Below are 17691 nucleotides of genomic sequence, written 5' to 3' on the forward strand. Positions count from 1 at the left end.
AAAACAGAGAGTGAAAAGAACAAAGAGAGTGAGAGGAAAAAAGAGAATGAGGCCGAAACATCAAAAGAAAGAGAGAGAAAAAAAGAAAATAGAGAGGTGGTTGAGAGTCAAGAAAAAAGAGTGGAGGCAGAAGAGGAAAAAGAAAGGGAGATTGTAGAGAGAAGTAGAAAGACAAAAGTGAGTTTTTATGCTAAGGCGAGTCTTAATCCTAACGAACTTGACGTATGTTTGCCTAGTATTGTTGTCTCTTTGTTGCAGGGATATGAGGTCGTGTTTCCAAGTGGTGCATTTTGTGGATTGCCACCTATTAGGGAGATAGAGCACTACATTGACTTTGTGCCTGGTACGACAATTCCTAACCGACCTTTCTTGAAAAAACATGAGTCATTGACACATTTAAAGGGACAAAGTAAGTTGTTGACTAGAATGCATGCTAAGCGGGATGATTGTATTGAGACTTTTCCTCATGTATTCAAATACACACAAGGTATGAAAAATTTTGTGGTTGATACTTTAGCAAGAAGGTATGTCCTTGTCTTCATCTTAGATGCAAAATTGTTGAGACTTGAATATGATAAGGAATTGCATGCTAATGATGATGACTTTGCTAGTGTGTATGGGACATGTAAGAAAGCATCTTTTGGTAAGTTCTATAAACTAGATTGGTACTTGTTTAGAAAGATTAGATTTTGTGTGCCTACTAGTTTTATGCATAAGTTGCTTGTGTGTGATGGACATGCTGGTTTGTTGGGTAACCTTGGTGTAAGGAAAACTTTTGTTGTGTTGCATGACTGTTTGTGGGAATACCATTTGCCATTCAAAGACTTGTTGCACGAATGTTTGTGGAAGTATCATTTGTCATTCATTGATGTATTGCATGAACATTTGTGGGAGTATCATTTGCCATACATTGACGTGTTGCATGAACTTTTGCGGGAGTATCATTTGCTTTTCATTGAGTTTGCATATAATTGGAGTGGTCATTCTCGTGAAAATAAGATTTCAGACATGTTGCATAAACGTTTATGGGAGTATCATTTGCCATTCATTGACTTGTTGCATGAACGTTTGCGGGAGTATCATTTGCCATTCATTGACTTGTTGCATGAATGTTTGCGGGAGTATCATTTGCCATTCATTGAGCATGCATATTGGAGTGGTCATTTTGGTTCGAGGAAAACTTTAGATGTACTTCATGAACATTTGTGGGAGTATTGTTTGCCATTCATTGAGTTTACATATAATTGGAGTGTTCATGCTACTACTAAATTTTCACCAATTGAAATTGTTTGTTTACTTAATCAATTTCCTCCTTCAGATTTAAAGTCTTTACCAATTGATGATAGGAGTAGCTTGGATGGACTATTCCAAATTCTTGAACAAATTATTGAAAATGCATGTCTAATGGATCTTCCAGGTAAGTATCATGTTTCTACTATTTTCAATGTTACTAACCATTTTCCCTTTGATCCAGGTGGAGATTAGAGGTCGAATCCTCTTGAGGAGAGGGGGAATGATGGGAACCAAGATGAGCCTAATCTTAAAGATCATTTACAACTTCCAGATGGGCCAAGAAGATCAAGGAGACAATGCAATGATTGATGCAATCCACTTGGGACAAGTTTAGCAAGAGCCCAACATTCAAGATGGGGCTTGAAGGATGAAGATCCAGTTTTAATTCATTTGATCAGCTATGGAAGATGGCAACGACAAGACTTAAAGGCTTAGGCTCTTGAAGGGTTTCAACTTATTTAATTCATTTAAAGAACTTATTTTATTTGTTTAGAATAATTGAGTTTATTATGGGAAGCACTTAAGGGGGCTTATGCAAGGGCATGTTGGGAAAGTTATTATTTTATTGAACTAGGGTTAGGGTTACTGTAGCCGAGTTACTGTAGCTCGGCACTGTAGCCGCGGCACTGTTCATCCAGGGGTACTTTTGGAATATGGGGGTTTATTTTGGCTAGGGTTTCATTAGGTTTTCCTTTAAATACTCTATGTAGCCTCATTCTAATCAGATTATGAAATTTATAAAATTTGATGAATTTATTCATTGTGAGTTGAGTTTTACTCCTCTTGTTCTTAATTGAACTTTTGAACTTATCAAAGGTAAATCACAGCATTTGTGGCGTTCCTCCTTTGTAATCTGGGTTCTTGAGACGGGTTCTTCAACGGGTCTAGATTTTAATATAATCTAGGTTCTTGAAACGGGTTCTCATCGGGTCTAGGTTCTCCATCCATTGACTTGATTTTGGCTTTCTTGGGGAGTTTTCAAATTGACTGTGGGTTCAAGGGATTTCATTCCCGCGGGTTCATATCAAGTTTGAAGATGTTCTTCCTGAAGAGGTACCTTATGGTTTACCTCCAATCCGAGGGATTGAACATCAAATTGATTTTATACCTGGTGCATCAATTCCAAACCGACCTGCGTATAGGAGTAATCCCGAGGAGACCAAGGAACTTCAGAGGCAAGTAAGTGAATTATTGGAGAAGGGGTTTGTGCGTGAAAGTATGAGTCCTTGTGAAGTTCCGGTGCTGTTAGTTCCCAAGAAGGATAGAACATGGAGGATGCGTGTTGACTGCCGAGCCATCAACAACTTAATGGTAAAGTATCGTCATCCCATTCCTAGACTAGATGATATGCTGGATGAATTGCATGGTTCTTGTGTCTTTACAAAAATTGATCTTAAGAGTGGATATCATCAGATTAGGATGAAAGAAGGTGATGAATGGAAAACTGCTTTTAAGACTAAATATGGTTTGTATGAGTGGTTAGTGATGCCTTTCGGTTTAACTAATGCTCCGAGCACATTTATGCGTTTGATGAACCATGTTTTGCGAGCATTTATTGGCAGATTTGTAGTTGTGTATTTTGATGATATCCTGATCTATAGCAAAAATTTGGAAGAACATGTAATGCATTTGAAATCTGTTTTGGAAATTCTAAGTAAAGAAAGGTTGTTTGCTAACCTAAAAAAGTGCACATTTTGCACGGATAAGCTTGTGTTTCTTGGTTTTGTTGTTAGTAAGAGAGGAATTGAGGTGGATGAGGAAAATGTGAAGGCAATCCAAGAGTGGTCAACGCCTACAACAGTCAGCCAAGTGAGGAGTTTCCACGGCTTAGCTAGCTTCTATAGACAGTTTGTGCGTGATTTTAGTAGCTTAGCCGCCCCTCTTACTGAAGTCATCAAGAAAAATGTGCCGTTTAAGTAGGGAAAAGAACAAGAAAAGACATTTAGTTTGATCAAAGAAAAGTTAACTAATGCACCTTTGCTTGTTTTACCTAACTTTGCTAAAACTTTTGAAATTGAGTGTGATGCTTCAGGCATAGGTATTGGAGCTGTTTTGATGCAAGAAGGCCGTCCAATTGCTTATTTCAGTGAAAAGTTGAGTGGGACAGCCCTAAATTACCCTACTTATGATAAGGAGATGTTTGCCTTGGTGAGGGCTTTGGAAAATTGGCAACACTATCTTTGGCCAAAGGAGTTTGTGATTCACACAGATCATGAGTCTTTGAAGCATTTGAAAGGACAGCAAAGGTTGAACAAACGCCATGCCAAGTGGGTGGAATTCATTGAAACATTTCCGTATGTGATCAGATATAAGCAAGGTAAGGAAAATGTGGTGGCTGATGCATTGTCCCGAAGGTATGCCTTACTTTCCATTTTAGATACAAAAATGCTTGGCTTTGAATACATTAAGGAATTGTATGCTCAAGATTCTGATTTTGGTGATGTGTTCAATGCATGTGAAAAAATGGCGTTTGGTAAGTTTTATAGGTATGATGGATTTTTGTTTCGGGAAAATAAACTGTGTTTGCCAATATGTTCTTTGCGCGAATTGCTTGTGAGAGAAGCTCATGGTGGTGGTTTGATGGGTCATTTTGGTGTAGCTAAGACTTTAGGAATTTTGCATGAACATTTTTTTTGGCCTCATATGAAACGTGATGTGGAAAGAATTTGTGAGAAGTGTATCACATGTAAACAGGCTAAGTCTAAGTTGAAACCCCATGGTTTGTACACCCCTTTGCCAATACCTAGTGAACCTTGGACTGATATTTCTATGGATTTTGTTTTAGGTTTACCTAGGACTAAGAGGGGGAGAGATTCAGTTTTTGTGGTGGTAGATAGATTTTTCAAGATGGCACACTTCATTGCATGTCATAAAACTGATGATGCATCACATATAGCTGATTTGTTCTTCAAAGAAATTGTTAGGTTACATGGTATGCCTAAGACCATTGTTTCTGATAGGGATGGAAAGTTTTTGAGTTACTTTTGGAAGACTTTGTTGGGAAAGCTGGGAACTAAGTTGTTGTTTTCTACTACTTGTCATCCACAAACGGATGGCCAAACTGAAGTAGTAAATAGAACTTTCTCGTCTTTGTTGCGTGCTATCATTAAAAAGAACTTGAAAGCATGGGAAGATTGTTTGCCACATGTTGAATTTGTATACAATAGAAGTATACATTCTGCAACTAAGTTTTCACCATTTGAAATTGTTTATGGCTTTAACCCATTGTCACCTTTGGATTTAACTTCTTTACCTTTGAGTGAACGTGTGAACTTAGATGGCAAAAAGAAGGCAGAATTTGTAAAGATAATTCATGAAAAGGCACGGCTGAACATTGAAAGGAGGACTAAACAATATGTCCATCAAGCCAACAAGGGACGTAAGAAGGTAGTGTTTCAACCAGGAGATTGGGTTTGGTTGCACTTAAGGAAGGACCGTTTTCCAGAGAAGCGGCGTTCAAAACTCCTACCTCGGGGTGACGGGCCATTTCAAGTAGTAGAATGCATTAATGATAATGCCTATAAGCTTGACTTACCAGGTGAGTATGGTGTCAGAGCAAGCTTTAATGTTGTTGATTTGTCTCCTTTTGATGTAGGTGATGATTTGAGGACAAATCCTTCTCAAGAGGGGAAGAATGATGCAAACCAAGGAGCTGGACATGCTGATCATACAAGTGGGAATGGAGCTGAATTTGCACAAGACCCTTTGTCACTTCCTAGTGGCCCAATTACAAGACTTAGAGCCAAACGTTTCAAGGAAGCACTAAATGGGCTAATCCAAGAGTGGGCTGATTGTAAAAAGACCAAGATGGGCTCAAATAATATTCAAGACTTAGTCCATGTCATCAAGGCAATTGAAGAGGCTAATTAGCACATAGAAATATGATGAATGGTCTGACCATTAAAGGACGTGAATTTGTTAAGTTTCAAGAATATTAAATAGGTGAATGAACTTGGTCTTGCCTGGGTACGTGAAATACATTGAATTTAGTCATTTAGTCATTTCTGGCTGCCTATAGAAGTCCAAGAGGCCTAAAAAACGTGGGACTTGTTATGTTAATATTTGTGTTGCTTTTAAAGCTGTAGTTATGACTTTTCCTATTCTTGGAGGGTTGTTCCAAGTATATAGAGGGGTTATTTCGAGTTTTAATATCAGATTGGAAATTTCAGAAGCTTATTTGTCTTTGTGAGGTCTTGTGTTCCTCTTGGTTCTTCAAAGAACTCTTTGAACTTATCAAGTTAATCTTGGGGCGTTCAAGCTCCAAACTTATCACCTTGATTCTGATTTCTTGGTGTGGAGTTTTCAATCCTTCGTAGTCTTGGTTTTCATCTAGTTGGGTGACTGGTCAAGACTCAACAAATCTTGTCAATACGATCTTGGGGTTCCAAGCCATCATTGTTATCAGGTTTCATCACAATTGTTGGTGGAGTTCATATCAGATTTACACAATCATATACAAATATTAACCAAGAGTAAGTTGCGTGTATACTTACAAAATACACCTAAGGAATACTAGCAAGCAGTAAATCAAACATACTATATTAGAAAGAGCATCTAAAACCCTACCTCATGTTCTTGAGTGCGTGTGTGGATTTCTAGGGCATCACTTGGTCTTAAACCATTCGGGTTCTAAGGTTTTTAGGTTAAAACCCCTTCATTTCACTCATAGAATAAAATAAAACCTAAAGTAAGCAAGATACATGTGGTGATTGAAACATGAAGGTTAAATTCCCCCTTCACTAATTGTCCTCAAGGGTTTTTCCTTGAAAACCCTAAGTTATTTCCAAGAAAATGGTAGAAATTGTGTGTATTCTATCTTTCTCAAAGTCTAATGAGAGTTGAACCTCATTTTTTGATTGGGAATGACTTGTGTGTGTGCAAGACTTAGAGGAAACCGATTCTTACCTTGCTAATCCTTGGTAGTGCCGAAATCTCTTCTTTTGCAAGGGTCCTCCTTGTTTGGTTGGAAAGAAAATAAAAGAAAATGAGGGAATTTTCAAATGAATTAGGGAGAATTGTGTGGAGAGAATGAGAACTCATGCAAATCCAAAAAATGGCAAGGGAAAAGCCCCATTGGCGTGAACCTTTCTCGTTTTATATGAGACCCTTCACTTCCCTCCTTGGTTGTATCCAAAGTCCTTATATGGATGACAAGTGGCAAGGTTTCTTCTTTCCCTTTTCCCTATTGCCGAAATGCCTCTTGGAGTTCCCCACTTGGATTGCATTGGGAAGGGTCACGTTGGGGGGGAGGCATGGACTCCTCCTCCTTCTCTCCCCTTTATGCCCTTCCTTTCCTTAAACAATGAATATCTCTTCAAGGGTAGCTTGGTAAAACCATACATGCCTCTTCCTATTCCCAACAAGCAACTCTTGGCAAGGAAGACAAGTGTCATTAGGTGTGTTCCATAGCCCTAGTCGTCCTCTCCATTTCCTTTCCCAAGATGTTGCTTCATTTTCCAAGTACTCCTTCCTTAGGTGACCATTCATATACCATTATACACTAAGTGATAAGTGGCAAGTGAATGGAATGCTTGGGAGTGTGCTAGCCAAAACCCTAAGGGCAAACTTGTCCTTGATACAAAAGTTTCTTCACAAAATCTTCTAGAAACTTGGTGCATGCTTGACACAAGGCAAAAAGTTTGCTAAACTTCAGTTTCCTATTCAAAACTTCTAGAAAAACTCCAAAACTTCCTTTTCCAAGAAACCTATTGTGGAACTCGAATTCTGGACAAAAACAATGGGCTAGGCGTGTAAGCCCATCCTGGTGCCTTCCTTCACCTTTCTTTCCCCCTTAACCCACTATCAAGACTAGGTTCAAGGTGTAACATTCTCATCACACATGACACTATTAACTTAGAATTGGATCATGAGCCTAAATCATTAGACCTAAGTTTCTAAATAAGGCTGAAATTCTAAAGTAAACTAGGGCCACTCTGCTCTTGGGCTGAAGTTACTACATCAAGGATTCTAACGCCTTCCAAGTAACTAAGGCTCTTAAAATGCCATGGCAACCTAGAATAAATTCTAAGGGGGCCTAGACAAAACTCGGTTGATCACATATAATTTCTCTTTTGGAAACATGTTAAGTTTAAGTAATTGGATGTTGACGATATCAAGGATGATTGCCCCTAAAAAAGTTATGACTTTTTTTTTATTAATTTAATATAAATTTACTTAAAACTAAAAATAACATATTATTAGATTTGGATTTCTTTAATCCTAAATATGGTTTATTCTCCATAAATCATATATATGCTCATTGATTCACCAGATATCAAATTTTACTCTTTCTTTTCTTTCCAATGCAATTATCTTCATAGCCTATAATATGTTTGGCACACATTTACTACATAGATACGAGAGCACATGTGACCATGAGTTTGTAACACCCCAAGACCCTGCTAGGGATTTGGCAATGACTGAAACGTTGGAACATGCAACACAAGGTTACATACCCCACATCCATGACAGTTAACATGTAATGCACCTAGATAATTCTAGCAGTGTGCAAAAAATCGTAACGGAATAAGTCATTTTGTAAAATGTTGTACTAGAATAAAACTAATATCCTATATTCATCCGTAGCTTTAAATCACACTTCATAGTGATGGAGTATCAAACTCCTTGTTACACTTCAATATAATAAGTATTGTCTTTAAAAACCCTTTACTAACAAAGAAATCCTTTAAGCATATTTCTAATCTCTGCTATCTCCAAGTAAGTCATTACTAATTCCAATCTCCACTTCGGGTCGAGCTCATTCTCGGCCTTGATCATCATCCTGACTAGCTACTCCCAATCTTTAGGTTCTACCATTCCGGGGGGAATGATAGTGGACCACCACAGTGAGATTTCAAAAAATCTCAGTAAGTTAACCAAAAACGTACACAGAGATAACATAAACATATATAAGGTAAACCATGAGTATGAAAGCTTGAACATATACTTTGACTGAAAACACATTTTTGTCCCATCTATATTCCTTCTTTTTAAATAAATACTGAACTTTTAACCATGTAACCAAGTAACAATATAACCCTATAATAAAGTGTCATTTCTTATTAATCTAAAAGTAATCTTTTCAACAAAACAATGTGGGTGCATTCCTCACTGCCCCCTAAGTACCGTGGGCTCCTTGCTAGTTACCGTGTCACATTACCGGCCCTCTTGACCAGATGTGAGTATGTCAGAGTCCTTATAATGTGGCAGTTCACAATTCGCCTTCATCGTTTTACAATTTGATACAGAAATTCGCAATTCGCCTTCACCGTATTTTCGATGTGTTTCACCCACTAGCATTAGGTGCTACTTCACTTTAGAATCATTTAAAAAGAACTCATTCGAAGTCTATTGACTATAAAAATGATATTTTTATGCAACATGCCAAAGTGGTGAAAACCTCACATGTCATGTAAGAAAGTAATCAAATGCACAAAGATGTATCATATGATAATATGCTCAAAATGACATTTATAATATGAATGTGACATCTATACAAGAATCATAAATAAATTATACAAGAGTAAGTTAGAAGCAAACTTGCAAACTTCTCAAGTTATTAGTAATTGGCGCGGCTGAAATAATAGATATTCTAAATTAGGAATTGTATAACTAAGGAAGATTCATAATCAAAAGTATCCAAAATAATATTTGCAAAACAACACCCATATTCCCCGAATTTTCCACTTAGGCCCTAAACTTTCACTGTTTGCATTTTGACCCCAAATTTCACCAAATTGTACAAACATCATATTTTCCATGTTCTAAACCCATATATCATCTTAGAATCTTACGAACCAATAATCCAATATGAGAAATGTATTCAACCCGAGACATGCATAATGCCAACCTTCACTATATGTGATTTTAAGCCTATGTTCTTAGTGGTCCTTGTAGATCCGAAGGGTTACACTTAACTAAACATTTAGATCAAATCTTGTCTTCATGCTAGTAACTTAGATTCAAGTCAAACAGGATCGTATCAACATTGATGTGATCAACAACATCAGAGCATCATATATTTGCAAAACAGAATACATAACATAAGGTATCTAACTTCTCTTAGGCATATTAACACCAATAGCTCTAAAAATCATGTATTCTAATTCTTAACATGCTAATAATATGCCTCTAGGTGTTTGTAAAACATTCTTGGGAAACATAGCCAAGATCTCACACGATAAACTTCAACCATGTGTAAACTAAAACATGCTAGATGATCATCCCAAGATATGGATTCATATTCCTAGTATGACATGTTGTTTTCTTCAATTTTAAACCTTCAATCATTTAATCAAGATGTTAGCTAAGCTTTGGATATCATATCAACACATGTCATGGCTAAAATCTCATACAAAAACAATTTACACATGCAAGACTCCAAATTTGAACCGTATGTGCAAACCCCAAGTTGAACTTCATATAATTCACTCCAATTTTCCTTCTCATGCCATAAATCAAAGCTTAACATGTAAATATAACACCCAACAAAAGCTAAGGTAAGAATTACCTACAAAACCGTGGCCTTTGGGGGTCTCAAAATAAACTCACTCCAAGAACTCACTCTCACACCACTCAGTTTGACTCTTTTCTCACACCAAGAATGTTTTGCTCTCAAGAACACTAAAGAGGACCTTGAGGAAGGTGTGTGAGGAAGTGAGGGATGAAGGGGATATTTATAAGACTCAATGGGAGGAGTGGGGTGTGAGGGAGTGCATGGTTTGTTGAAGTGAAGGGAGTGTGATTGGTGAGTGTAGTTGGTGGAGTGTGTGCTTGGTGTTTTCAGCTGAATAGTTGAACAACCCACTTGAGTATCTCTTGAAAAATGGCTAGATGAGGAGGCCATTTGTGTATGGGTTGAATGAACTCAAGAATTGGAACAAAAGTCACCTGGTTTCTTCAAGGAAACCGAAGCAAAACTGGCGGTTTTGGCATTTGCCATACTCTTTCTCCCAGTGACGTGGGATGGATTTGATATACTATTCTAGGGTTGTCTAATAATGATGAAAAACAAGTATAAAAGACAAAAACACTTGGTAAAAAATTATGAAGAAAGGAACTTGAAGAAAACTATGCAAATCTTGATGTTTGGGTTCCTATTCATGGGCATGATGAGGGTTTTGGTAATAGTGACCTAAACTCAAGTTAGAGATCTTAACATGGTTAGAAAGGAAACCAATATTATGGTGTATGTGGGTCCCATTAGAAATAGTGATAGGAAATACTAGGCTTTTTCAGTAGTGTTGAAGTTTCATTGGCCCATATGTTCAAGCATTTTGTGTCGGCCTTGAAATGGACCTTTCCTTGCACCCTATGTTCAGATTTCATTGGGCCTTTCCTTGGCCTCAATATTTCACTAAGTTGAGTCTTGGTTTTGGGTCTTTTATAATTTGAGCCAATAATTTAGAGTCTTCAGGCACATAGTCTTCTTGTATGCACTAACTTGGGCCTCTAATATTGTGTCTACTAAGGCTCGTTTGTTTTTAGAGATGAGATGAGATGAGTTGAGATTAAAGTTAAAAAGTTGAATAAAATATTGTTAGAATATATTTTTTAATATATTTTTTTTTTTTTGGATTTGAAAAAATTGACTTGTTAATTTATTTTGTGTGGGAATTTGAAAAAGTTGTAATGAGATGTGAGATGAGATGAGATAAGATTAGATGTTTCCTGAAAACAATCGAGGCCTAAGTTGGCCAAAAGTCATGGGCCTCTAATCTTATTAGGCTTCGGCCACTATTAAAACAACTCTTGGCTGATATGAACCCGCGGGAAAGGAATCCCTTGAACCCACAATCAATTTGAAAACTCCCCAAGAAAGCCAAAATCAAGTCAATGGATGGAGAACCTAGACCCGATGAGAACTCGTTTCAAGAACCTAGATTATATTAAAATCTAGACCCGTTGAAGAACCCGTCTCAAGAACCCAGATTACAAAGGAGGAACGCCACAAAGGTTGTGATTTACCTTTGATAAGTTCAAAAGTTCAATTAAGAACAAGAGGAGTAAAACTCAACTCACAATGAATAAATTCATCAAATTTCATAAACTTCATAATCTGATTAAAATGAGGCTACATAGAGTATTTGAAGGAAAACCTAATGAAACCCTAGCCAAAATAAACCCCCATCTTCCAAAAGGACCCCTGGATGAACAGTGCCGCGGCTACAGTGCCGAGCTACAGTAACTCGGCTACAGTAACCCTAACCCTAGTTCAATAAAATAATAACTTTCCCAACATGCCCTTGCATAAGCCCCCTTAAGTGCTTCTCATAATAAACTCAATTATTCTAAGCAAATAAAATAAGTTCTTTAAATGAATTAAATAAGTTGAAACCCTTCAAGAGCCCAAGTCTTTAAGTCTTGTCGTTGCCATCTTCCATAACTGATCAAATGAATTAAAACTGGATCTTCATCCTTCAAGCCCCATATTGAATGTTGGGCTCTTGCTAAACTTGTCCCAAGTGGATTGCATCAATTATTGCATTGTCTCCTTGATCTTCTTGACCCATCTGGAAGTTGTAAATGATCTTTAAGACTAGGCTCATCTTGGTTCTCATCATTCCCCCTCTCCTCAAGAGGATTCGACCTTGAATCTCCACCTGGATCAAAGGGAAAATGGTTAGTAACATTGAAAATAGTAGAAACATGATACTTACCTGGAAGATCCATTAGACATGCATTTTCAATAATTTGTTCAAGAATTTGGAATAGTCCATCCAAGCTACTCCTATCATCAATTGGTAAAGACTTTAAATCTGAAGGAGGAAATGGATTAAGTATACAAACAATTTCAATTGGTGAAAATTTAGTAGTAGCATGAACACTCCAATTATATGTAAACTCAATGATTGGCAAACAATACTCCCACAAATGTTCATGAAGCACATCTAAAGTCTTTCCCGAACCAAAATGACCACTCCAATATGCACACTCAATGAATGGCAAATGATACTCCCGCAAATGTTCATGCAACAAGTCTGAAATCTTATTTTCACCAGAATGACCACTACAATTATATGCAAACTCAATGAAACGCAAATGATACTCCCTCAAACGTTCATGCAACACGTCAATGTATGACAAATGATACTCCCACAAATGTTCATGCAATACATTAATGAATGACAAGTGATACTTCCACAAACGTTCGTGCAACACGTCTTTGAATGGCAAATGATATTCCCACAAACATTCATACAACACAACAAACGTTTTCCTTACACCAAGGTTACCCAACAAACCAGCATGTCCATCACAGACAAGCAACATACGCATAAAACTAGTAGGCACACAAAATCTATTCATTCTAAACAAGTACCAATCAAGTTTATAGAACTTACTAAAAGATGCTTTCTCACATGTTCCATACACACTAGCCAAGTCATCATCATTAGCATGCAATTCCTTATCATATTCAAGTCTCAATAATTTTGCATCCAAAATGAAGACAAGGACATACCTTCTTGCTAAAGCATCAACCACAAAATTTTTCATACCTTGTGTGTATTTGAATACATGAGGAAAAGTCTCAATACAATCCTCCCGCTTAGCAAGCATTCTAGTCAACAACTTACCTTGTCCCTTTAAGTGTGTCAATGACTCATGTTTTTCCAAGAAAGGTCGTTAGGAATTGTCGCATCTGGCACAAAATCGATGTAGTGCCCTATCTCCCTAATAGATGGCAATCCACTAAATACACCACTTGAAAACACGACCTCATATCCCTGCAACAAAGAGACAACAATACTAGGCAAACATACGTCAAGTTCGTTAGGATTAAGACTCGCCTTAGCATAAAAACTCACTTTTATCTTTGTTTTTCTCTCACTTTCTTCACACTCTCTTTTCTTTCCACTCTCTTTTTCTTTTTCACTCTCTTTTTCCCTTTCACACTCTTTTTTCTTTTCACTCTCTTTTTTTCTGTCACTCTCTTTTTCTTCATCTTTTTTTGTACTCTCGACCTCATAATTATTTTTCAACTCATTCTCTCTTTTACTTGAGGTCTTAGTCTCACCCTCTTCTTTTTTCTCTCTCATTTTTCTCTCTTTCTCCATTTCGGTCTCACTATTTCTTTTCTTCTCAATCTCACATTCACTCTTGCTTTTCAGCTCAATCTCACTTTCACTTTCACTCTCACCTTCACTCTTGCTTTTCAGCTCATTCTCACTTTCACTCTTCCTTGTTTGCTCAATCTCCTTTTCACTTTTTCTTTTTTGATCACTCTCACTTTTACTCTTTCTTTTTTTATCACTCTCATTTTCACTCTTTCTGTTTTGAGCAACCTCACATTTCAGCTTCAATTGATCCCCATGGACCTGTGTTGGAGTTAAAGGAGCAAGTTTGATTGTTTTTCCATCTTTTTCAAAACTGTACATGTTCCTTAACCCATCATGGATCACCTTCCTATCATACTGCCATGGCTTCCCAAACAAAATATGACTAGCATGCATAGGCACTACATCACAAAGCACCATATCCTGGTATTTCCCAATTGAAAAAGAAACTAGCACTTGCTTATTTACCCTAACCTCCGCACAATCACTCAACCAGTGCAACATGTATGGTCTAGGGTGCTTCAAGGTACGTAAATTTAATTTCTCAACTAAAGTAGTGCTAGCCAAATTAATACAACTCCTCAAATCAATGATCATACTACATACCTTGTTGTTGATGTGGCATCTAGTATGAAAAATATTCTCACTCTTCTGCCTTATATCATCCATCTTAATTTTTGTATTGAGTGCATGCCTGGTAATAAGAGAATCATCATACTCTTCATTCTCATACCCATTTTCAACACTAAACTCGGGACGCCTCCTATCTCTCCTGCCATGAAGATTTCTAATTACCACATCTTGATGATCCATCCTATCCCTCACTTCACCCAACACTAAGTTCAACTTCTCAAACTGTTGTTGCATGACTTGCAACACAAAAGGATGTGTTATCTACCATCTCCTTTGGTGATGAGTCACTCCTATGAGACATCATAATGTGCTGCACAAAAAGAATGTTAGTGAAAAACCTCACACACTCCCTTACGTGTTTACACTCAAATAATGACACTCCACTTGTGTGTAACTCTGAATTGGCTTTTTACTCGATAATAATCTCACACTCTCTTGCCTTTTACCTCAAGAGTTTTCCCACTCAAGTTCTTTAAGAACTAGTTGAACTAAATCAAGACAATACAACCTTGTATTATCCCAACTAGTAATTAGATCCAGGAAACAAGAACAAGAGAAACATGAAGGAATAAAAAATGACATGAGAATCAATGAAGTTATACGAATGAAAGAGTAACAATAAGACAAGATACCAACTTGAGTGATGTATGCAGCAGCCCCTTTGATCATAAGGTTTAATCAACAAATTTCTTTCTTTCTCTTTGTTGTAACTATGTAGCAACTTTGAATATGCTACCTTCTCTTTTCTCATCCTCTTCTTTTTTTTTTCCTTTTTTTTTTTCGAATTTTCTTTTCTTTTCTTTTCCTTTCCTTTCTTTTCTATTCTTTTCTTTTCTTTTCCTTTCCTTTCTTTTCTTTTCCTTTCTTTTCTTTTCTCTAATTCATCCACAAACAGCAATAGTCATTTGTGAAAACCAACCAATTGAATTCAAACACACAAGCATGGACAATGAAGTAGAAGAGAATCAATGGAACGACACTCCAAGCAATTGACAAACTTAGAGATATAGGAAACCCTAGAATATTGAAACCCTAGGTGATGCAAATTTCAGCCAAACCCAAAATCCTAAGAATTTCGGCAGCCTACTTTTTGTTTCTATTTTTTTTTTTTTGGCAAGCCTAGAACAATGAAGCCCTAGAATTAAATTTAAGGATACTAAAATTAAAAGATAGAATCAGACCTGATTGGAAACCTGGCTCTGATACCAAATGATATGAACCCGCGGGAAAGGAATCCCTTGAACCCACAGTCAATTTGAAAACTTCCCAAGAAAGCCAAAATCAAGTCTATGGATGGAGAATCTAGACCCGATGAGAACTCGTTTCAAGAACCTAGATTATATTAAAATCTAGACCCATTGAAGAACCCGTCTCAAGAACCCAAATTACAAAGGAGGAACGCCACAAAGGTTGTGATTTACCTTTGATAAGTTCAAACGTTCAATTAAGAACAAGAGGAGTAAAACTCAACTCACAATGAATAAATTCATCAAATTTCATAAACTTCATTATCTGATTAGAATGAGGCTACATAGAGTATTTGAAGGAAAACCTAATGAAACCCTAGCCAAAATAAACCCCCATCTTCCAAAAGTGCCCCTGGATGAACAGTGCCGCGGCTACAGTGCCGAGCTACAGTAACTCGGCTACAGTAACCCTAACCCTAGTTCAATAAAATAATAACTTTCCCAACATGCCCTTGCATAAGCCCCTTAAGTGCTTCCCATAATAAACTCAATTATTCTAAACAAATAAAATAAGTTCTTTAAATGAATTAAATAAGTTGAAACCCTTCAAGAGCCCAAGCCTTTAAGTCTTGTCGTTGCCATCTTCCATAGCTGATCAAATGAATTAAAACTGGATCTTCATCCTTCAAGCCCCATATTGAATGTTGGGCTCTTGCTAAACTTGTCCCAAGTGGATTGCATCAATTATTGCATTGTCTCCTTGATCTTCTTGGCCCATCTGGAAGTTGTAAATGATCTTTAAGACTAGGCTCATCTTGGTTCCCATCATGGTGCATTACTCTACCACATAGAGTACACTCCACGTGTACTCCCTTCATACATATCACGGCATGTCACCACTATGGCGTACCCGCCATATGGTGCATCTCACCATCACATGGAGTACATTCCACATGTACTCCCTACATACACAACACGCCACATGCACACAGAGTACACTCAGTGTGCACTGTATCCATTCCACATACACCATGCCACCATTACAGCACATATTTCCCAATCACACTACACAGCACACTTCCCAATTACGCCCAACACATCACAGTACACTACACGGCACACTGCACCTCCATACAATACAGATAAGCCCAACACTTCACTACACAGAATGCCCAACACTTCATTACAATGCCACAACACCACAAATACTAACAACACAGTCCACAACCTAGTCAACTAATCAATATCCAACATAATTAATAAGGGATAGAGGGTTATACCATCGACGGGATAACCTGTGCGTTGCTTGCAGATCGTCATAGCCGATGATGTTGGAAGAGTCGTACGTGGCGGCTAACTCACGTACGGTGACTGTTTAGGCGTTTGGATAGCTAGGTGTGGTCTTGGAAAGGCTCGTGATAGCCTTGTGATGATGGTAAAGAGCATAACATGGCGGATCTAGCCATGTACAGTGGCGGTCAATCACACGCAGTGACTGTCCATCACGTGCAGTGATTACCCATCACATAAAGTGATGGTTTAGACCTAGGGCTTGGCTAAAGGAGGTGTGGTGAATCTCGTGGCGGCGTCGAGGTGGCGCCACGGTGGCTCACGGTGGCAAATCTGGCCATTCCATGGAGGAGAAGCCGTGGGAGAGTGAGAGAGAGTGTGCTCTCGTGGGTGGCAGATCGGGGCCAATGGAGGTTGGGTTGGCTTGGTGGCGGCCTAAGGAGGCTGGACATGGTGGTCATCAGCCATGGGTGGCGGTGCACGGTGGTGCACGGCGTGCAACCCGTGCGTGCGTGAGTGAGGAGCCGTGAGGTGGAGGAGGGGGTTTCTGGCCATGGGTCACATGGAGGAGCTCGGGGAAAGGGAGAGGAGGTCCATGGTGGCCATGGGTGGTCGTGGGTGGCCGCGTACAGCGGCGCACGGTGGGAAATGGGCTAGAGACCCATTTCGGGTACTTGCCGTGGAAGGAGGGGGAGGACTGCTTCATAGGGGTTGGCTTCGGTGGAGGATGATGGCCGGTGGGAGAGGAGCTCGCCGTGGGAGCGGTGGAGCCATTGGGCGGCGCACGGCGGCGCTACGCGCACAAGCCCGTTCGGGCTGTGTACTTCCGAAATGGAGAAAGGGAGAGCGTGAGGGGGAGAAGTCGGCATGGATGGACTCGCCGGCGTGAGGAGCAGCTGATGGTGTCGGCGGTGTGGCCTGGCGACGCACGGCGGCGCCGGGCTGAGGCCTTAAGCCGTTCGGCGTGAGGTGATCTGCGTACTGCGTACGCCGAAGGAGAGAGGGAGGAGAGAGAGGGTTACGGGGAAATGAGAGGGAAAAGAGAGGGGCCTGGGTATTTAACCCAGTCCTTTCGTCTGAGGGTCTACACGACGATCTAACGACGAATAATTAAAACACTGATTTGAAGATGCGTAAAACATTAACTTAATTAAAAGCACTTAGAGGAATTATGGTAGATATTATTTTAAACTAACTTTAGTTTATAAAATAGTATTCTTCATCATTAATAA

Source organism: Juglans regia, chromosome 2, assembly GCF_001411555.2.
Source record: "Juglans regia cultivar Chandler chromosome 2, Walnut 2.0, whole genome shotgun sequence".
NCBI lineage: Eukaryota > Viridiplantae > Streptophyta > Magnoliopsida > Fagales > Juglandaceae > Juglans > Juglans regia.